The sequence below is a fragment of the Lutra lutra genome, chromosome 1 (assembly GCF_902655055.1).
Source record: "Lutra lutra chromosome 1, mLutLut1.2, whole genome shotgun sequence".
Classification (NCBI taxonomy): domain Eukaryota; kingdom Metazoa; phylum Chordata; class Mammalia; order Carnivora; family Mustelidae; genus Lutra; species Lutra lutra.
In genome coordinates this window covers 212,556,051-212,576,580 of record NC_062278.1, presented here as the reverse complement: position 1 = coordinate 212,576,580, position 20,530 = coordinate 212,556,051, and the positions used below count along the sequence as shown (strand labels likewise).

The 20,530-nt window shown below is 37.3% G+C and overlaps 1 pseudogene; it reads left to right on the top strand.

The window, feature by feature from the left end:
* The first annotated feature begins 5,328 nt into the window (after nt 1-5,328).
* On the top strand, nt 5,329-11,581 carry LOC125106895 (putative olfactory receptor 7A2; annotated as a pseudogene).
* Nucleotides 11,582-20,530: the final 8,949 nt, after the last annotated feature.

Genomic DNA, 20,530 nt, shown 5'->3' with positions numbered 1-20,530 from the left:
CTCTCTCTCTGCCTGCCTCTCTGCCTACTCATGATCTGTCTGTCAAATAAATAAAAAAAATCTTTATTAAAAAAAAAGAGTGATATTTGCTCTCTCTTTGGGCTTTTCATAGATGGATTCTGTGATACTGAGGAACGTTCCCTCAATCCCTATACTCTGAAGAGTTTTAATCAGGAATGGATGTTGTATTTTGTCAATGCTTTTTCTGCGTCAATTGAGAGGATCATATGGTTCTTGTCTTTTCTCTTATTAATGTGCTCTATCATAGTGTTTGATTTGCTAATGTTGAACCTCCCTTGCATCCCAGAAGTAAATCCCACTTAGTCATAGTGAATAATCCCTTTAATGTAGTATTGGATCTTATTAGCAGGATCTTGTTGAGAATTTTGACAACCATGTTTATCAGGGTTATTGGTCTGTAATTCTGCTTTTTGATGAGGTCTTTGCCTGGTTTTGGGATTAGAGTAATGCTGGCCTCATAGAAGAAGTTTGGAAGTTATCCTTCGGTTTCTTTTTTTTTTTTTTTTAAACATAGGCATTATTTCTTCTTTAAATGTTTGGTAGAATTCCCCTGGGAAGCCATCTGGCCCTGTACTTTTGGTTTTTGTTAAGTTTTTGATTACTCTTTCAATTCCATTACTAGTTATTGGTCTATTCAGATCACCAGATAACCCAGTCAAAAAATCGGCAGGATAAATAAAATTAAAATAAGTTTAAGTAAATAAGTGAGCTTAAATATTAAACTATGTGCATGCAAACTTAAAATTCTGTTTTAAGTTGGTTAAAAAGTTAATATTTTTCTTGAATTATTGATCTGCTCTTACAAAATAAAATGGTAAACAAATGTTTTTTATTCACTTTTAAAATTACCTGCCTAGAAAACATGCATTTTTTGTTTTGCCAAAGTATTTGCTATGTTTATCTGGATTTTGATGCATTAATATTTGTTAATATTTTAAAAATCAAGAAAATTGGCAGAAGACATGAGCAGACACTGGTCCTAAGAAGTCATACAAATGGATAACAGATGCATGAAAAAATGTTCAAAATCATTAGCCATCAGGCAAATACAAATCAAAATCACAATGAGATACCACCTCACACCAGTAAGAATGGCTAAAATTAACACGACAGGAAACAACAGATGTTGGCAAGGATGTGGAGAAAGGGGAACCCTCTTACACTGTTAGTGGGAATGCAAGTTGGTACAGCCACTCTGTAAAACAGTATGAAGTTTTCCTAAGATGTAAAAAATAGAGCTCCCCTATGACCCAGCAACTGCACTACTAGGTATTTACTCCAAAGATATAGATGTAGTGAAAAGAAGAGGCACCAGCACCCCAACACTCATAGCAGCAATGTCCACAATAGCCAAACTTTGGAAGGAGCCAAGCTGTCCTGCAATAGATGAATGGATAAAGATATGGTTTGTGTATACAATGGAATATTACTCAGCCATCAGAAAGGATGAATACTTACCATTTACATCAACATTGGTGGAACTGGAGGGATTTGTACTAAGTGAAATAAGTCAAGCAGAGAAAGACAATTATCATATGGTTTCACTCATATGTGGAGCATAAGAAATAGTACAGAGGATCATAGGGGAAGGGAGGGATTTTGAATGGGAAGAAATCAAAGATGGAGACAAACCATGAGACTCTTGGCTCCAAGAAACAGACTGAGGGTTGTGGAATGGAGGTGGGTGAAAGAGGTGGTAACTGAAGGAGGTGCTTTAAGGAGAGCATGTGATGTGATGAACACTGTGTTATATGCTCCTGATGAATTATTGAGCATTACCTCTGAGGCTAATGATGTACTATATGTTAGATAGTTGAATTTAATAAAAAATTTTAAAAGCACTAATAAAAAAAGTAAAGTAAGTATGTCACATGTATATTTTAGCAATGGGGATTCACTTTCTCTATTCCATTTCAACAATGGAGAAGAAGGCTAAAATAGGTTTTTTGTTTGTTTGGTTGGTTGGTTGGTTGTTTTTTGTTGTTGTCATTTGTTTGTTTTTAACTAATGACATACTGTATGGTGACTAACATAACATAATAATAGGAGGAGAAGGGGAGATGGAGAGGAGAAGGGAGTTGAGGGAAATTGGAAGGGGAGGTGAACCATGAGAGACTATGGACTCTGAAAAACAATCTGAGGGTTTTGAAGGGGCAGGAGGTGGGAGGTTGGGGGAACCAGGTGGTGGGTATTAGAGAGGGCACGGATTGCATGGAGCACTGGGTGTGGTGCAAAAACAATGAATACTGTTATGCTGAAAAGAAATAAATGATAATAATAATAATAATAAATAAAAATAAAGAAGCCTCAAATTGACTTTATTTTTTTTCTTACAGTTAAAGTTTAATTCCAACATAAAATGCCCTTACTCAAAAGAAGAGAAATGAATTAACTTGGAAACTAAAATTTGTTTGCCTCAGAAACAATTTTATTCGATAAATGTCTGTATTGCATTCCTATTTCTGTTGTGAGGCTTCAAAGAAACAAATTTATGCTTTTACTGTTTTGAAGGTCAGAAGCCTGAAATAAGTGTCAGTGGGATTAAACCAACATGTCTGAAGGCCTGGCATCTACTAGATGCTCTAGGAGAGACTCATTTCTTTCCTATTGCATATTCTAGTGACAACAACCATTCTTTGGCTCACCGTCCTTTCTCTATCTTCAAAGCCAGTGATGTATCATTTTCACATCTCTCTCTGTGATCCAGCTATCCTGACTCCCTCTCCCATATTCAGAGGATCCTGGTGATTACCTTAGTTCCACCTGCATAATCTTGGCCAATCCTAGTTTAAGGTCAGCTGACTAGCAGTCTTATTCCATTTGCTACATCAATCTCCCTCTTCCTATAAAAAATAACAGTCAAAGTTTGTAGGTATCAGATTATGGACAGCTTCAGAAAGCTCTTATTCTGCATATTAAAAAGTATTTTCCAGAAGTATTTTATTGGATGCTACTCAAAGATCCTTATAAGAAACAAACACAGTATTTCTCACAGCCCACAGAATGACTAGATATACTAGTCATTGAAAATTTTATGCAAACACAATATCTTTTGTGAAGAAGACCTATAAGCACCTTCACCTTTGACTGTCAAAGAGTGGTCCACAGACCACAACTGCAGCATCAACATCACTCAAGAGCTTGTTAGAAAGGTCAAACTCTTAGGTTCACCAGCACCTGATACAGCAGAATCTGTATTTAAGCTAGAATACTAGGTGATTCCTATGTACTTTGAAGTTGGAGAAGTGCTGGTCTAGAGTATGTTTTTCTAAAATTCTCAATTTTACCTTTGGGGCAAGGTCATTATTTGTGTTGGGAAATGTTCTACTCAGTGGAGGTGTTTAGCAGCATCCCTCAGACTTTGCTAGATATACCCAGGGGGAAAATAACCACCTCTGGTTTGGACCACTGGCACAGAGTTTGAAAACTGGGAGAACCCTGACAGAATGCAGTCAACATCTATCCCTTTCTGCAATGAAAGCTTTGAGAAGATAATTAAATTCTACAAGCCTCCTGTCTCCGTGAGGAATGGAGCTCACACTAGTGCTTTCTCACAGAATGGACTTCTATAAAAAATTAAATCAGGCAATTCTTAAAAGGTGCTAAACTCAGATCCAAAGATCTAAGTATATATCATACAAGTAAGAAATATTTTATAGTGACATTTTCAGCCATAGTTCTGAACTTGAGATAGAATTGTGAAATTCCTAATTGTTTTGGCAAAATGTTCATAAAGCCAAGGAGTGTAGGGCCCAAGGTTTTACATAAAGGAACAAACTTTCAATCTTTGTTGAAAAAGAGGAAAGTTACTTTTTAGAGATAGCAGGGATTGCATCTCCACCACTAGTCTATTCTTTGAACACAAGGGATCTAGTCAAAACCAATTCCTCAGTCTCAAACAGGAGAAAAAGTTCACTCAGAATTGGGATAAGGTGCTGGGAGTGTAGATCTCTGAAAAGCAAAAGTCATAACATCGTGGTCCCTGCTCATCAGGAATCCTGCTTCTCCTTCTCCCACTGCCCCTACTTGTGTTCTCTCTCTCACTGTCTCTCTCTGTCAAATAAATAAAATATTTTTAAAAAAGAGTAAGAAAAAAAATTGACTTCACCTTGCTTATTACACAATCTCTTAGGAACAAGAAATCAACAGGAAAAATTTCCTTTTTGTCCACACCAGCATCCCATAGGGAAATCATGTGCCTAAAGGTGGGAGGAACAGGAGGGAAATGTGACAAATGAGCAGACCAAAGCAGCTATAAACGTGTCATCTGCTGTAGTCCCACAGGGTGGACTACCTTGGAATGGACAAGACCTGATCTTTTTCTGTGCAGTCCTAAGTCTGGATGGGGCACTGGAGTCTGACCCATCCCTGCTCTCTTGTCTGGGGACAGAGCTTCATCCTCCAATGTCTATCAACCAGACAGGTATTTTGATTTCCATGTAGAGACCTTCCTCTCAGAGACCCTATCAAGATGAGTTCTACTGCCCAGGAAGGACAGGGCAGGAGAAGGTCAAGAGAATGAAAGTCACGAGCATTTACCTGAGGTCATCTGAGGGCCAATCCAGCCTAGCCCAGAGCTAAGAGTTTGCTGTGGCTGTTTGCTGGATTGATTAAGACATTTATTAATTATTCATATATGTGTTTATAATGCTAAATATAGAAGTGAATATTGAATTCAGAAATACAAGGTTCAACTTTAACAAGTAAATCATACTAATAGAATCCCAAATAGACAGGGGGTGGGAAGCATAAACATAGAACATAAGACCAAGGATCTTTGCAATTAACCAGAGTAGAAAAGTCAAGTATTAGCTGTAAAGGGATATACAGTGAAGTGAGGACATGTCATTTTTGATGGGACATAGTAGACTACATTTCTCTAGTGATGAGTAAAATCCAGAGAACAAAATTCAGAGTTACATTCTTACAAGGGCAGTACATGAAACATACATATCACATATCTTTTGCATATTCAAATGAAAATTTTTAAGTGGAGTATATGCAAAAGTGTATGTTAATGAGCTTCTTTTACAATTACCTCATTACCTGTGACTCTAAGTTCTGGGTTAGCTAGCCAAATCACTTTCTCTGTTGACATTTTGTCTGGGAGTCCTGGTTTTTACATAGTGGGGTCAGAGTGGTTTTATTCCTGTTTTTTATTACATTCTCTCAAGCAAAATACTGCTGTTTATTTCACCAATTAGCTACTTGCCATTTCACTTTTTTATGTATGTGTAGATGTATTTGTGCAGAATGTGTGAGAGTATAGAAATTTTGTGTGGTAAAGTCTGGGAGCTAATCATAATATATTTCCTTCGCTGCTTTTGGTAGTTTGTTTGTTTCTGGGGGGGGTTGTTTTTGTTTGTTTGTTTGTTTTTGTTTTTGTTTTTTTGGTGAAAGAATTAATCTGTTACCTTAATATGCTTCATTTGTGATTACTTGCTTTCCGGAAAATGAAAGTGAATGCATACTTAATTCCTCACAAATCACCATTTATACATATTTCCAACTAGTGTTCAAGTCTCTGTATTCCTTATTGTTCCTTTTGGCCTTTTATTATTGGACCTATATTTCTAAAATAGAAATGCTATCACCTGGAAGGCATTCTTCTTTATGTTTAACACGAATCATCTTTACCTTCCATAAGCCATCTTGTCTCTTATATTTATATAAGCCACTCTGCTTAACCTAAGTGTGTTTTCACTGTTCTTCCAAAATTCTTCATTTCTTTTAAAACTGTCCTGTGTTATGCACACTTAAATATCCACACACTTTCAATTCAAATGTATAAGAAGACACCTATGCATATCATAAGTACTCTTTATGTTCTGGCATAATCTTTTTTTCCTAGCTTTTCTTCTGCTGTCCTTGTGACTCGGGAATACCTTATACATGTCCCTCTAGTCAACCAAGTGGAATGCTGATTCATTACTTCAATGCCTGCATGACATTTCATGGTGCGACTCTGCCTCTTACACTTTTCTTTTCTTTTTTTTTTCTGGTTAGAAATTAGTTGTTTTTTGTGTTTTATTTTTTTTCCACTTTTTGTGTTTTATTTTTGTGTTTTCCACTTTTTTTGTGTTTTATTTTTTCAGTGCCTCTTACACTTGTGATATTCTTTCATATTTTTTACTCCTTAAATTACACTTGTATAAATGCTACAAAATATTTTTAAATAGTTAAAACTATGTTTCACAACCAAAGCTTATTCCATCCTTCAGGGTATATCAAGCAATGTTTGAAGACATTTTGGGGCTGTCACGCTGGGTAATGGTGTGTGGAGGCCAGGGATGCTTTAAATACCCCACAATGCATAGGACATAGCCTGTCACAGAGTAGGATCTGGCCCAGAATGTCCATAGTGCAGAGACTGAGAAACCCTGAGTTAAAGCATATTTGTGTTTTCTTTTAATTTTAAGTAATCTCTACACCCAACATGGGGCTTGAACTCATAACCCCAACCTCAAATGTCCCATGCTCTAACAACTGAGCCAGCCAGGTACCCAGCCTCCCCAACACATTGTAACACTTCACAATTCTGACAAAAAAATTTGGAAAGTACTCCTTTGTTACTTGTTTAAGGGTTCCAACCCAACCATGTGATATCCCTAGAGTGTTTTCCTCAGGGTGAGGGGGTGTGAAAGAGATTCCTTCTTGAGTTTTCAAATTATTAGTGAACTCAAGCAAATATTCCTATATTTGATCATCAGGTTTATTTGTCCATTATTATTATGTGCCCATAGATTATATGTTTATTTATTTATAATTATCAGCCTTTCAAATAATTGTTGTAAATACCAGTTTCTCTATTGATTGTTAGTTAGATATTTTGGCCATAAAATATTTTCACATTTTATTTAGTTAAATATTTCAGTCTTCTTATTTCTGAGTTTTTTTGCCTCAATTATGATGGTTTGCCCAACTGTGGATTTTATACGTATTTTCTAGATGTGCATCTAAAATGGAATGGTTACTCCTAAACTGAGTGTTTACTCCTTCTTCTTGTGTGTGAGATAAGGAATGACTGCACTTCCTTCCGTGTAGAAAGCTATCTGTGCCAACTTCCATCAACAATCCAATCTTTTCAAACTAAATCGAAATGCACCTTTATCACATATTAAATGTTCGTATATACTGAGACCTAGTTCCTGATTCATTTAACATAAACTAAAAGAGAAACTGTGTTCCAAAACTTTCTTTTTTTTAAGATTTTACTTATTTATTTGACAGAGAGATAGAGAGAGAGAGCACAAGTAGGCAGAGCAACAGGCAGAGTGAGAGAGAGAGGCAGGCTCTCCACTGAGCAGGGGGCCTGAAGTGGGGCTCAATCCCAGGACCCTGGGATCATGACCTGAATTGAAGGCAGCTGCTTAACCAACTGAGCCACCCAAGCGCCCCTATGCTCCAAAAATTTCTAAAAAACGTTATATGTAATAAGCTTTTATTTCAATCTAATAGGAAATTTTATTATTTGTCCATGTCAATTTTATTAAATTACTGCTTCCCTGTAGATTATGTTTCAGTTAGTTCTCTGAACTCCCTTCAATGTTGTTGAATAGAGTTGTACTGAAACTTCTCCCTTTAACCTGGTTTGATTTTGTGTCATTCTTTATATTTCATAATGTCTCAGTTTCTTGAATTTGCTTCTTTTTAAGTGCATATACATCTACACCCATAAAGGAAAACGTGAACAGCACTGATGAAGTCCCAGGTCCTTTAGTCCTTATATCAGAGTGACAGAAAAGAGTGCAGTGAGATAAATGTGAGTATGAAATAATTTCCTTGGATAACTCACACGAAGAGTATTAAGAGTAAGAGGTTAGATGGCATGGGGTGCGTAGGATTTTACAGTCTGGGGAGACCTTTCCATGTGGGACAGGAAACAGAACTGTGAGTAGTGGTGCTCAACAGACTTGTCAAGAAAATGACTAAAACCAAAAGGCCAGGAAAGCAAATAAAGAATAAATATGTCACATAAGAAACATGATAAAGTGCTCACCTCATCCTCTATTAGACCAAATAAAAAACAAATAGCATGGAGGACAAGGGGAGTTAGAGAGGAGAAGGGAGTTGAGGGAAATTGGAAGGGGAGGTGAACATAAGAGACTATGGACTCTGAAAAACAATCTGAGGGTTTTTAAGGGGTGGGGGTGGGAGATTGGGGGAACCAGGTGGTGGGTATTGGAGAGGGCACGGATTGCATGGAGCACTGGATGTGGTGCAAAAACAATGAATACTGTTATGCTGAAAATACATTTAAAAAATTAAAAAAATAAAAAAGAAACAATTGGTCAAATGAATATGGAAAAGACATAGAAAAAAAATCTAAGGTATCTTATCTGAAATCTGGTAATAAAAATGCCCAAATTTTGATGTGTTGGTTTATTCTCCTTATTTGTTTTTCTCTTGTGATATTCAATCTGTAAGGTATTTCACACCATAAAAATGTCACCACTTAATATTGTGAAAAAATTCATTTTTGCTTTTATTACTTGCTGGGTATAAATGGGATAAAACTAGGATTGGATGCTACCAACACCAGAGAAGATTTCCTTCCTCACATTCTCTTAGGATGACTGAGCTTATTATATAATTTTATTTTTAAAATAATTTACATTAATCTATTTGTCTTTAAATTCATTTAATTAACATATATAATTATTATAACATATATAACATATATAATTATTTCCCTAGGTAGAATATAGTGATTCATCAATTGTTTGTAACACCCAGTCATCATTATATCAAGAACCTTCCTTAAGACCCATCACCACGTTACCCCACCCCACCATCCACCTGCCCTCTTTCAACCCTCAGTTTGCGTCCTAATATTAAGTCTTTTATGGTTTGATCCCCCCTTATTTCCATCCCTTATAGTTTTACTCCCTCCCCGTTTTTGTCTTATTTTATTTTTCACTCCCTTTATGTCAATTTATTTGTGTCCCTCTCTCCCTGTCCCTCTCTGTCATCCCGTTTATTGAACACATTTTTTTGTTTCTTTATACACAGGTCAGAAAGTGGCCATTTCACTTATTTGTGGAGCATAACAAATAGCATTTAGGACAAGGGGAGTTAGAGAGGAGAAGTGAGTTGGGGGAAATTGGAAGGGGAGGTGAACCATGAGAGACTATGGACTCTGAAAAACAATCTGAGGGGTTTGAAGGGGCAGGGGTTGGGAGGTTGGGGGAACCAGGTGATGGGTCTTAGAGAGGACAAGGGTTGCATGGAGCACTGGGTGTGGTGCAAAAACAATGAATACTGTTATGCTGAAAATAAATAAATAAATAAATAAATAAATAAATAAATAAATAAATTTAAAAAAAGTGGCCATTCAAAAATGGTGCCCAAAAATGAGTTGTTCCTAGGAAGCTATGAATAGGAATTTCTGAGTACTATTTCTACATGCCTTATGAGAAAGGTAATTTGATTTGTATGCATTCATATCCTAAACAGGGTGTTGAGGGAGGTTGGGAGGAGGAGAGAAGGACATAGAAGTAATACCCTTTGGGAGGATATGGTGTGCAGCAGTTGTGTGTATGTGACAGTCTGTATGTGTGACAGTGTGTGTGTGTGTGTGTGTGTGTGTGCGCGCGTGTGTGTGTGTGCTGCACACATGTGGGCACCCTGATGAGCGAGAATGATCCTCAGAACAGGGATACATGGATTCTGCTATTGGGATCCTTTACTCTTACTCTAAGATTGTTTCCTTCATATGTGCAATATCATCAGCTCAAGGTGATCCTTTTAACAAACATGCCAAACTTGATCAGCAGATACTAAGGAGGGGTGCATTCAATTGACAGGACGCGATTGCAACCAGATTCATGACGTCCAAGAGGTACATAGTGTGGATGAGTAAGTCCCTGTGTCTTGAAATTTAAGCAGTGATGAGGCCACATGATTCTTTGAAATTCACTGCCACCACTTCTTATCACTCTCCCTTTTTTCCTTTCCCCTCAATGGCTCCCTTCTGACCTTTGATTTTTTGACAGAAGCACTTCCTCAGGGACTTTGCACCAGATGTTTCCTCTGCCAGGAAGACCTCCAATCATCCACCCTCTCTTCCATGAGGTCTCTGTTCAAATGTCACCTTCTTAGCCAGTCTTGACTGAACACCCAACCTAACACTCATCCATTCTCTCCTTAGACTGCTTCTGTATTCTTCATAGCATCTGTCCCCATCCCAGGATTATTTCGCCTTTATATCTGCTTCTATCCTTTCAGCATCACTGAATTATAGGGACTTTTGTTTTCCAGCACCCTCTACTTTATGACTAGGAAATATTGGAAACATGGCTGACACTATATATTCCTCAAATGCATGAAATAATTTCTTATTCAAACCATACAATACCTGATCTTTGGGTAGCATCTGGTGTCAGGATGGAAGCTTCTAATCAGAGAGGAAACAGGTATAACTTCAAGAGGTCCAGACCCATTCACAAAATATTGAAATTAGTTTCTGACTAGAAAATATATGTTGTAACGTTTCCACAATGTGAGGAACACCCATTTGTGTCAAAATTATTCATGTTCTGTTCCCCTGTGCTAGTAGTCACCTCCACCATATGGAGCCAGTCAATGATACACAAATTTCAGCATTTCTTCTTCTGGGATTTTCAAAAGAGCCAGAACTGCAGCCCCTCATATGTGGGCTTTTCCTCTCCATGTACCTGATCACTGTGTTTGGAAACCTGCTCCTCATCCTGGCTGTTCGTTCTGACTCTCACCTCCACACGCCCATGTACTTCTTCCTCGCCAACCTGTCCTTTGTAGACATATGTTCCACCTCCATCACCATCCCCAAGATTTTTCAGAATATTGATACTCAGAGCAGAGCAATCACCTATGCAGGCTGCATTACTTAGATGTACTTTTCACACTCTTTGCTATGTTGGACATCCTTCTCTTAAGTGTGATGGCCTATGACCGCTTTGTAGCCATCTATCACCCGCTGCACTGCACAGTCATCATGAACCCCCTGCTCTGCGGACTGCTGGTTCTCGTGTCCTGGATCATCAGTGTCTTTAATTCCTTACTACACACTTACATGGTGTTGCGGCTGTCCTTCTGTACAGAGGTGGAAATCCCCCACTTTTTCTGTGAACTCAATCTGATGATACAACTTGCTTGTTCTGACACCTTTCTCAATAACATGGTGATGTATTTTGCAGCTATGTTCCTGGGTGGTGGTCCCTTTCTTGGGATCCTTCACTCTTACTCTAAGATTGTTTCCTCCATATGTGCAATGTCATCAGCTCAAGGCAAGTATAAAGCATTTTCCACCTGTGCATCTCATATCTCAGTTGTCTCCTTATTTTATGGTACAAGCCTGGGAGTGTACCTTAGCTCTTCTGCTCTCCAGAGCTCCCAGGCAAGTATAGTAGCTTCAGTGATGTATGCTGTGGTCACACCCATGCTGAACCCCTTTATCTACAGCCTGAGGAACAAAGACATAAAGGATGCTCTGATGAGATTCTCTGGGATGGCAGCTCTAAAAGGGACAAATGTCCTGGGGCTGAAGAATTGCCCATGGTTGCAGAGTCCAATGCCTTAGCCAAATGTTGAGATATCTTGATCTAATTATTTAAGTAGAACATGCCTTTATTTTTTCCCTGGGATTTCTATTTTTTTTTATTTTGACCTCTGTGTACTTATATAACTCACTTTATTAAGCTTTATGATATATCTTATATCCAAGAGATTTTCCCTTCATCATTTTCCTACTTTCCTAATATTTTTCCCAACTGTGGATGTGAAATTTTTGGACATTCTCAATTATTTCAAATGACTACATGGATCTATTAAGAATAATTTCTTTGCAAATAAAATATATAAGGCTGAGTATTTTTTCTTCTTATTGACTGAATACTACTCTTATGGAAAATGTACTCTTGGCCACAACAGCTATTTATATAAGTTTATAACAGAAAAATCTGAGACTGTGCTTTCCTTTTGTGACCATCATTCCTTTGTATATCACTACCTTAACTGCTGTTCCTGCAAATGCAGACTTTTGACATTCTGGATGTTACAGCTGATTATGGGGATTTTTCTATACACTAGGATCCTGTTGTTACAGAACTTGTTGCCACCACGCCTGCCATAGTCACTAGCAAAATAAATAATAATAAAATACATGTCTCCAAGTAGAATCTACACAGAAAGACAAATATGGGAAAAATAGATTGACATAATATGGTCTAAAGTCAAACTTGACTTTAAGGATGATGAAGCAAAATATTAAAGTATACATTTATTGTTATGCAAAATATTTTTTTCTCACACTTCCTCTACCTATTGAATTATTGAATATCAGGGGCCATTTGTAAGGTGTATTCATTATGATGAAAGACTGGTTTTATTAAACTGTTTTCTGGTTTCTTGTTGAAAATTTCCAGTGTGAAAATTAATGCTCACAATGAAATTTTGATTGAATGAAACTTATTTTTAAAAAATGAAATGCATATAGAAGACAGATTTAAGAATATTTTTTCATTTATCCATTTTTATTGAAATGTAATTGACATATACAAAACTATGATTGGCGACTTCATACACACGTACATTGTGAAATGATCACCACAATAGATTAGTGGATACATCCATCACTTCACATAGTTACCATTTTCTTTTATTGTAAGAACAATTACTATGCACTCTTTTAACAACATTCAAGTCTACAACAGAATATAGTTAACTGTAATGACCATGTTGTATATTACGTTCCCTGAACTGAAAGTTTGTAGGCTTTCACCAGCATCTTCTCATTTCCCAAACCCCAACCACCAGCAAATATCAAACTACTCTCTGTTACTATGAGTTCAGATTTCTGTATTTCACATATAAGTGAGATCATACACTATTTGCCTTTCTCTGATTATTTCACTTATGTAATGCCCTCAGGATCAATCCATGTTTTAACAAAGAAAAGGATGCCTTCTTTTATTTGTTGAATTCCATTGTATGAATATGCCTTCATTATTAATTCATCTGTAGATAGATACTAGGCTGTTTCCATAACTTGTCTATTGTGAGTAATGTTGCAATGAATGTAGGTTACATATATCTGAGATATTCACAAATATGCAAGAATTAAACCATGCCAACCAGGACAGATGATGGGTGAAAGAAGAAAACAAAAAAGACATTTAAAAATCTTGAATCAAATGAAAATGGAAACACAACCTATCAAAACTTATGGGATGTTGCAAAAACACCTCTAAGAGGGAAGTTTATAACAATAAATGCTGACATTAAAAAAAGAGCTTAAGTAAATAACCTAACTTTGTGATTCAAAGAGCTAGAAAAAAGAAAAACAAAGTCCAAAGCAGCAAAGGAAAAGAAATAAAAAATGTCAGAGCATACAGAAATGATATATAGACCAGAAAAGCAATAGAAAAGTTTAACAAACCTAGGAGCCAAGGTTTTGAAAAATTAAGCAAAACTGACAAAAGGAGAAGGGAGTTGAGGGAAATTGGAAGGGGAGGTGAACCATGAGAGACTATGGACTCTGAAAAGCAATCTGAGGGGTTTGAAGGGGCGGGAGGTGGGAGGTTGGGGGAACCAGGTGGTGGGTATTAGAGAGGGCACGGATTGCATGGAGCACTGGGTGTGGTGCAAAAAACAATGAATACTGTTATGCTGAAAACAAATTTTTAAAAAATGATTAAAAATATATATTTTTAAATAAATCTTAATTTATATTTTAATAATTAATATATATTTAAATGTTAATAATATTTTAATGATTATGATTTAATAATTATTTATATTTTAATATATTTTATTTAACATATTTTAATAATTTATTAATAATTTAATAAAGAAAATTTAATAAAGAGAATATTTAAATAAAAAACTAATGAAATACTATATGATGACAAATAATAAATAAATAAATAAATGTCACAGGGCATCTCAGTCAGTGGATCAAGCAACCTTTTTTTTTTCTCTTTGAAGGTTTTATTTTTTTTATTTATTTTTTTTAAAGATTTTTATTTATTTATTTGACAGAGAGAAATCACAAGTAGGCAGAGAGGCAGAGAGAGAGGAGGAAGCAGGCTCCCCGCTGAGCAGAAAGCCCGATGTGGGGCTCGAACCCAGGACCTGGGATCATGACCTGAGCTGAAGGCAGCGGCTTAACCCACTGAGCCACCCAGGCGCCCTGAAGGTTTTATTTTTAAATGATCTCTACAACAACATTGGTCTCAGACTCACAACCCTGAGATCAAGAGTCATCCCCTACACCAACCTTGCCAGCCAGGCAGCCAGAGCATGCAGCTCCTGATCATTGGGACATGGGTTCAAGCCCTTTGTTGGACATAGAGATTACTTTAAAAATAAATCAAAGGGGCACATGGTTGGCTCAGTCAGTTAAGGTCCAGCTCTTGATTTTGTCTCCCAGCATGAACTCAGGGCATGGATCAAAGCACCATGTCTACTCCATGCTCAGTGGGGAGTCTACTTAAGGATTCTCTTTCCCTCTCCCTCTCCCCTTCCCATGGCTCACCTATGAGCACACTCTCTCTATCCTAAATAAATAAATAAATAAATAAATAAATAAATAAATAAGTCACATTTATGTTTTACCAATGGGGAATTCACCTTTTCCATTCCATTTCAGCAATGGAGGAGAAGCTCCAAATTGACTTTCTTTTACTTTTCCTCCAGTTAAGGTGGCATTTTAACACAAATGCCCTCACCCAGGAGTAGAGAAATGAATTGAGGAGCCAAAATCCACTTTTCTCTAAAACAATTTTATTGGATAGATGTCCATATTACATTCCTTTTTCTGCTGTAGCAAATGACCACATGAGAGGCTTCAAAGAAACAATATAGGCTCTTACTCTTGGAGGTCAGAAGCCTGAAATAAGTCTCAGTGAGCTAAAATCAAGATGTCTGTAGCATATGGTTCTTTCTACATGCTCCAGGAGAAAATCTTTTCTTTCCTATTGTGGTTTCTAGTGGCAACAAGCATTCTTTGGCTCAATGTCCTCTCTCCATCTTCAAAGCCAAACACGTGGCAACTTCAGATCTCTCTCTGACCCAACAATTCTGCTTTCCTCTCCCATATTCGGAGGACCATGGTGATCACTTTAGTTTCACCTGCATAATCTTGGCCAATCTTAGTTTAATGCCAGTTAATTAGCAGCCTTATTCTATTTGCTTCCTTACTCTCCTCCTTCCTATAAGAAATAGCATATTCAAAGTTTCTAGGTATTATAATGTGGACAACTTAAAGAGCTTATATTCTGCCTACTAGAAAGTCTTTTCCAAAAATATTTTTTGTGCCCCTCAAAGGTCTTTTCATAAAAGAAACACAGAATTTTTCACAGCCCCTAGAATGACTGTATACACTGGTCATTCAAAATATTATACAAACATGGTCTTTTTGTGTCCATTGGAAGAAGACCTAAAAACACCCACACTTTACTATATCACAAAACAACAGCCTTGCTACTCAATGAGTGTTATACAGACAATGGCCTGCAACATCAACATCACTCAGGAGTTTGTTAGAAATGCTGAACTGGGCCTACCAGCACCTGCTAAAGCAGAATCTTCATTTAAGCTAGAATCCTACGTGATTCCTATGCAATTTGAAGTTGGGAAAATGCTGTTCTGAAGTACATTTTCTCACAGTTTCATTTGACCTTTAGGCAGGGTCATTATTTGTATTGGGAATTGTTCTGCTCATTGGAAGTGTTTAGCAGCATCCCTCAGACATTGGCAGCTATGCCCAGAGGAAAGACCCACCTCTGGTTGGGACCACTGGCACAGAGTTTGATAACTGGGAGCATCCTGAGAGAATGCAATCAACACCCTTTCCTCTCTGCAATGATAATTTTGAGAAATCACTAAATTCTTCAAGCCTCCTGTCCCTATGGGGAATAGAGATCACACTAGTGCTTCCTCACAGAATTAGCTTCTGGAAAAATTAAATTAGGCAATTCCTATAAGTGCTAAACTTTGATCATAGTGCAGAAAAAGGGGTGGGGAGTGGTAGGTTGGGGGAACCAGGTGGTGGGTATTAGAGAGGGCATGGATTGCATGGAGCACTGGGTGTGGTGCAAAAACAATGAATACTGTTACGCTGAAAAGGAATTTAAAAAAAAAGAAAAAAAAAGAAAAACTCTAAATATATCTCATATTTAACAAACATTTTATTGTGATGTTTCAAGTCATAGATCTGAATTTATGATAAAACTGTAAAATTCTTAATTGTTTTGGCAAAATTGTCATGAAGGCCAGGAATGTAGTGTGCAAGGTTTTATATTAAAAGAACAAAACTTGGGGCACCTGAGTGGCTCAGTCCTTAAGCATCTGCCTTTGGCTCAGTCAGGATCTCAAGGTGCTGGGATCCAGTGCTGCATCTTGCTACCTGCTCAGCTGGGAGCCTGCTTCTCCCTCATTCACCCCCCACCCCTCAACATGTGTTTCCTCCCTTGCCATGTCTTTTTCTGTCAAATAAATGAATAAAATCTTTTAAAAAAAGGAACAAACTTTTCATCTCTGTTGAAAAAAGCTAAAGTAACTTTCTAGACATATCAGGGGTATCATTCATCACAAGTCAATGCTTTGAAGGACAAAAGGGACATAGCCAGGACCAATTTTTCAGTCTTAAACAGGAGAAAATGTTCACTCAAGAGTGGGTTAAGGTGATGGGAATTTAGATCTCTGAAAGGAAGAAGAAGGTATGCAAAAGAGGTAAGGAAAACGGACTTCTGACTTATCACTGGTCTCCTAGTAACAGAAATGCAACAGGAAAACTTTCCTTTCTGTCCACACTAGTGTCCCATGGGGAAATCACGTGCCTACAAGATGGAATAACAAGAGGGAAATGTGCCTAATGAGAAGACCAAAGCAGCTATAAATACCTTCTCAGCTGCAGTCCCACAGGGCAGAAAACCTTGGAATTGACAAGACCTGGGCATTTCTTGAGCAGCCCTAAGTCTGGATGGGGTACTGGAGTTTGACCCATTCCTGCTCTCTTGTCTGGGGACAGAGCTTCATCCTCCACCATCTTCCAACCAGACAGGTATTTTAATTTCCATGTAGAGACCTTCTTCTTAGAGACCCCATCTAGGTGAATTTTACTGCCCAGTAGGGACTGCAGACAAAGGTCTAGTGAGTAGATGTTTTAGCAGAGGTCACCTGAGGGCTAGTCCAGGACAACCCATTCCAGAGCTGAGAGTTTGCTGTGGTTGCTTGCTGGCTTGATTAAGAAATTTATGATTGATTCATTTATGTACATATGATGTTAAATAGAGACGTGAATAGTATTCAGAAATGCAAGGTTCTGTGCTAACCACTAAATCATAATAACGGAAAACCAATTAAGTGGGACATGGGAAGCATAAAATTAGAACATGGGACCAAGGATCTTTGCAATTAACCAGAGCCAAAAAGTCAAGTATTAGCTGTAGAGGGATATACAGTGAAGTGAGAACATGTCTTTTCAAGTTTAAGACAGGGTGTATTAGATTACATTTCCATACTGAGGAGTAAAATCCAGACAAAAGAATTCTCCCAGCCATATCTATGTAAGAGTAGTACATGAAACATACATATCACAGTACCCCTCTCTCGAGCATTCAAATGAAATTTTTTACATTTTTTACATTTTCAAATATATTATATGAAAAACGGTTTGCTAATGAGCTTCCATTACAATTACCTCATTACCTGTGAGCCTGAACATGGTCTGCTTTAGCTAGTGACTCACATTTTCAATTGAAAATTGTCTGTGGTGTTTGTATAGTGGGATCAGAGTAGTTTTATTCCCAGGTTGTTTTGTTTTGTTTTGTTTTGTTTTGTTTTGTTTTGTTTTGTTTTGTTTTGTTTTGTTTTGTTTTGTTTTGTTTTGTTTTTGGTTGGTTGTGTGTGTGTGTGTGTGTGTGTGTGTGTGTGTGTGTATGCTATTTCAACAAAGAATTGTTGTTTATTTCACCAATTTTGCTATTTGCCATTTTGCTTTTTGTGTATGTATAGATGTATTTGTATAGAATGTGTCAGAGTGTATGTTTTGTGGGATAAAGTCTGTGACTTGGTCATAACGTAACCCCTCCACTGCTTTTTCTGTTTTTGTTGTTGTTGTTGTTGTTGTTGTTGTTTTATTATTTTGTGAAAGAACTTTTCACCTTAATATTCTTCACTAGTGAATTCCTGTTTCCAAAGAAGAAAGTCAATTTACTTCTGCATATTTATTGCTCACAAATCACCTTTTATACATATTTCCAACTAGTGTTCATGTCTCTGTATGCAGAGACATCCTGTGGCCTTTGATTATTTGGTCTATTTCTAAAATAGAAATTCCATCACTTGAAAGGTTTTCCTTTTGCATTTGACCAAGAATCACCTTTACCTTCCATAAGCACACTTGTCCCATATAACTTTATATGAGATAAAACTAAAACTTTAGATACTGTTTCTTCCCACACTAAAATACATTTTTAGATTCTTTTATTCTCAGGGTGCCAGCTGGCTCAGCTGGTTAAGCAAATGCCTTCAGCTCAGGTCCTGAACTTGGAGTCCCAGGATGAAGTCCCACATTAGACCTCCTGCTCAGTGGGGAGCCTGCTTCTCCTTCTTCCACTCTCCCTGCTGTTCTCTCTCTTTCTCTCTCTGTGTGTGTGTGTCAAATAAATCAATAAAATCTTCTAAAAAAAGTTCTTTTATTCTCAAGTCCATATATAATGAGACCTAATTCCTTATTCATCCAACACAGCTGAAAGAGCATCTGCTCTGTGCCTAAAATTTGTTTCCTTTTCTTGTTTTCTCAGGAAAACATGTTTATTATATTGAAGATTGCTATAATAAATCCAGTATATAAAGATAAACAAATTCATTCAATAATTACATGTATTAAGATACATAGACATAAATTTCTAAGAATTTTTTATGTTGTACCCTTGTATTTAAGGTCTTGAGGAATTTCCTTATTCATCCATGTTTGTTTTGTGGAATTACTGCTCCTCTAGGTCTTGTTTCAAGTTAGTTCTCTAAACTCCCCTCAATTTTGTCAGTGTAGTTGTGCTGAAACTGCTCTCTTTAACCTGGTTTTATCTCTTCAGTCATTCTTTGTATTTCAGAAGGTCTCATTTTCTTGAATTTGTTCCAATATAAGTGCATATACAATCACTTACATAAATAAAAAGATGAAGAGTGCAGGTGAAGTTGTTAATTCTTTAGTCCTTATCTCAGAGTGACAGGCAAGAGTGCTGTGAGATAAACGTGAGTATGAGATAATGTCTTCAGGTAAGTCACATGAGCAGTATTCAGAGTAAGAGGATAGATTGCCACAGGGTGTCTAGGGTTTTACAGAGTCCGGGAAGGCCTTTGCATGTTGGACAAGGAACAGAACTGTGAGTTGTGGTGCTCAACAGACTAGTCCAGAAAGTGATTAAAACCCAAAGGCTAAGAATGACAAATAAACACAGAAGGATGTCACATAAGAAAAGTGATAAAGGGGGGCACCTGGGTGGCTCAGTGGGTAAAAGCCTCTGCCTTTGGCTCGGGTCAGGATCTCAGGGTCTTGGGATTGAGCCCCACGTCCAGCTTTCTGCTCAGGAGGGATCCTGCTTCCCCCTCTCTCTCTGCCTGCCTCTTTGCCTACTTGTGATCTCTGTCAAATAAATAAATAAAATTTAAAAAAAAGAAAAGTGATAAAGGGGCTCACCTCATTCTCTGTTGGACCAAATAAAAAACAGTGGGTTAAAAAATATAGAAAAGGCACAGGGGAAAAAAAATTCTGCTTATTGCTGTCTGGTAATAGAAATGACTAATTTTGTGCAGTGTTGGTTTACTCTCTTTACTCATTTTTCTCTCTTGACATTCAATCTAGAAAGTGCTTCACCATAAATATGTCACTACCATTGTCTTTTGGGCAATTTATTTTTGTTCTTTTATTAATTTTGCTCAGTATAAGTGGGATCTAACCAGGATTGGATGCCACCAGCACCAAGGAAGCTTTCCTTCCTCACAGTCTCTCAGGACAACAGAGCTCATTAGGTCATTTTACTCTTTATGTCTATCTCATGTCTCTCTCCCTCCATATATCTTTTCCTCTCTCCTCTCTCTTTCTCTATCTATTTATTGAACACAATTATTAATGTTCTTTACACACAGGTCAAAAGTGTTCATTTCCAAATGCAAGCCCAAGATCTTTTGAACCTGGGTGTCTAGAAATAGGAATTTCTGGGTAATATTTCTATGTTCCTTATGGTAAAGTCTACATACCTTATGTATATGATGTGTATCCATTCATAGTCTAAGCAGTGTGCTGGGGCAGGTGGCTGGTGGAGTGAGAAGAGCATAGAATAATACTCACCAGGAAGATATGATATGCTGTGTTCTGTGTATGTGACAGTGTGTGTGTGCACGTGTGTGTGTGTGTGCATGAGCATGTGGGGGGGACCTTGATGAGTGAGAGCATTCCTCAGAGCAGGGATACAGAGGCTCCTATATCACAAGGTTACCCTTATAATACATAGGCTGAACTCAA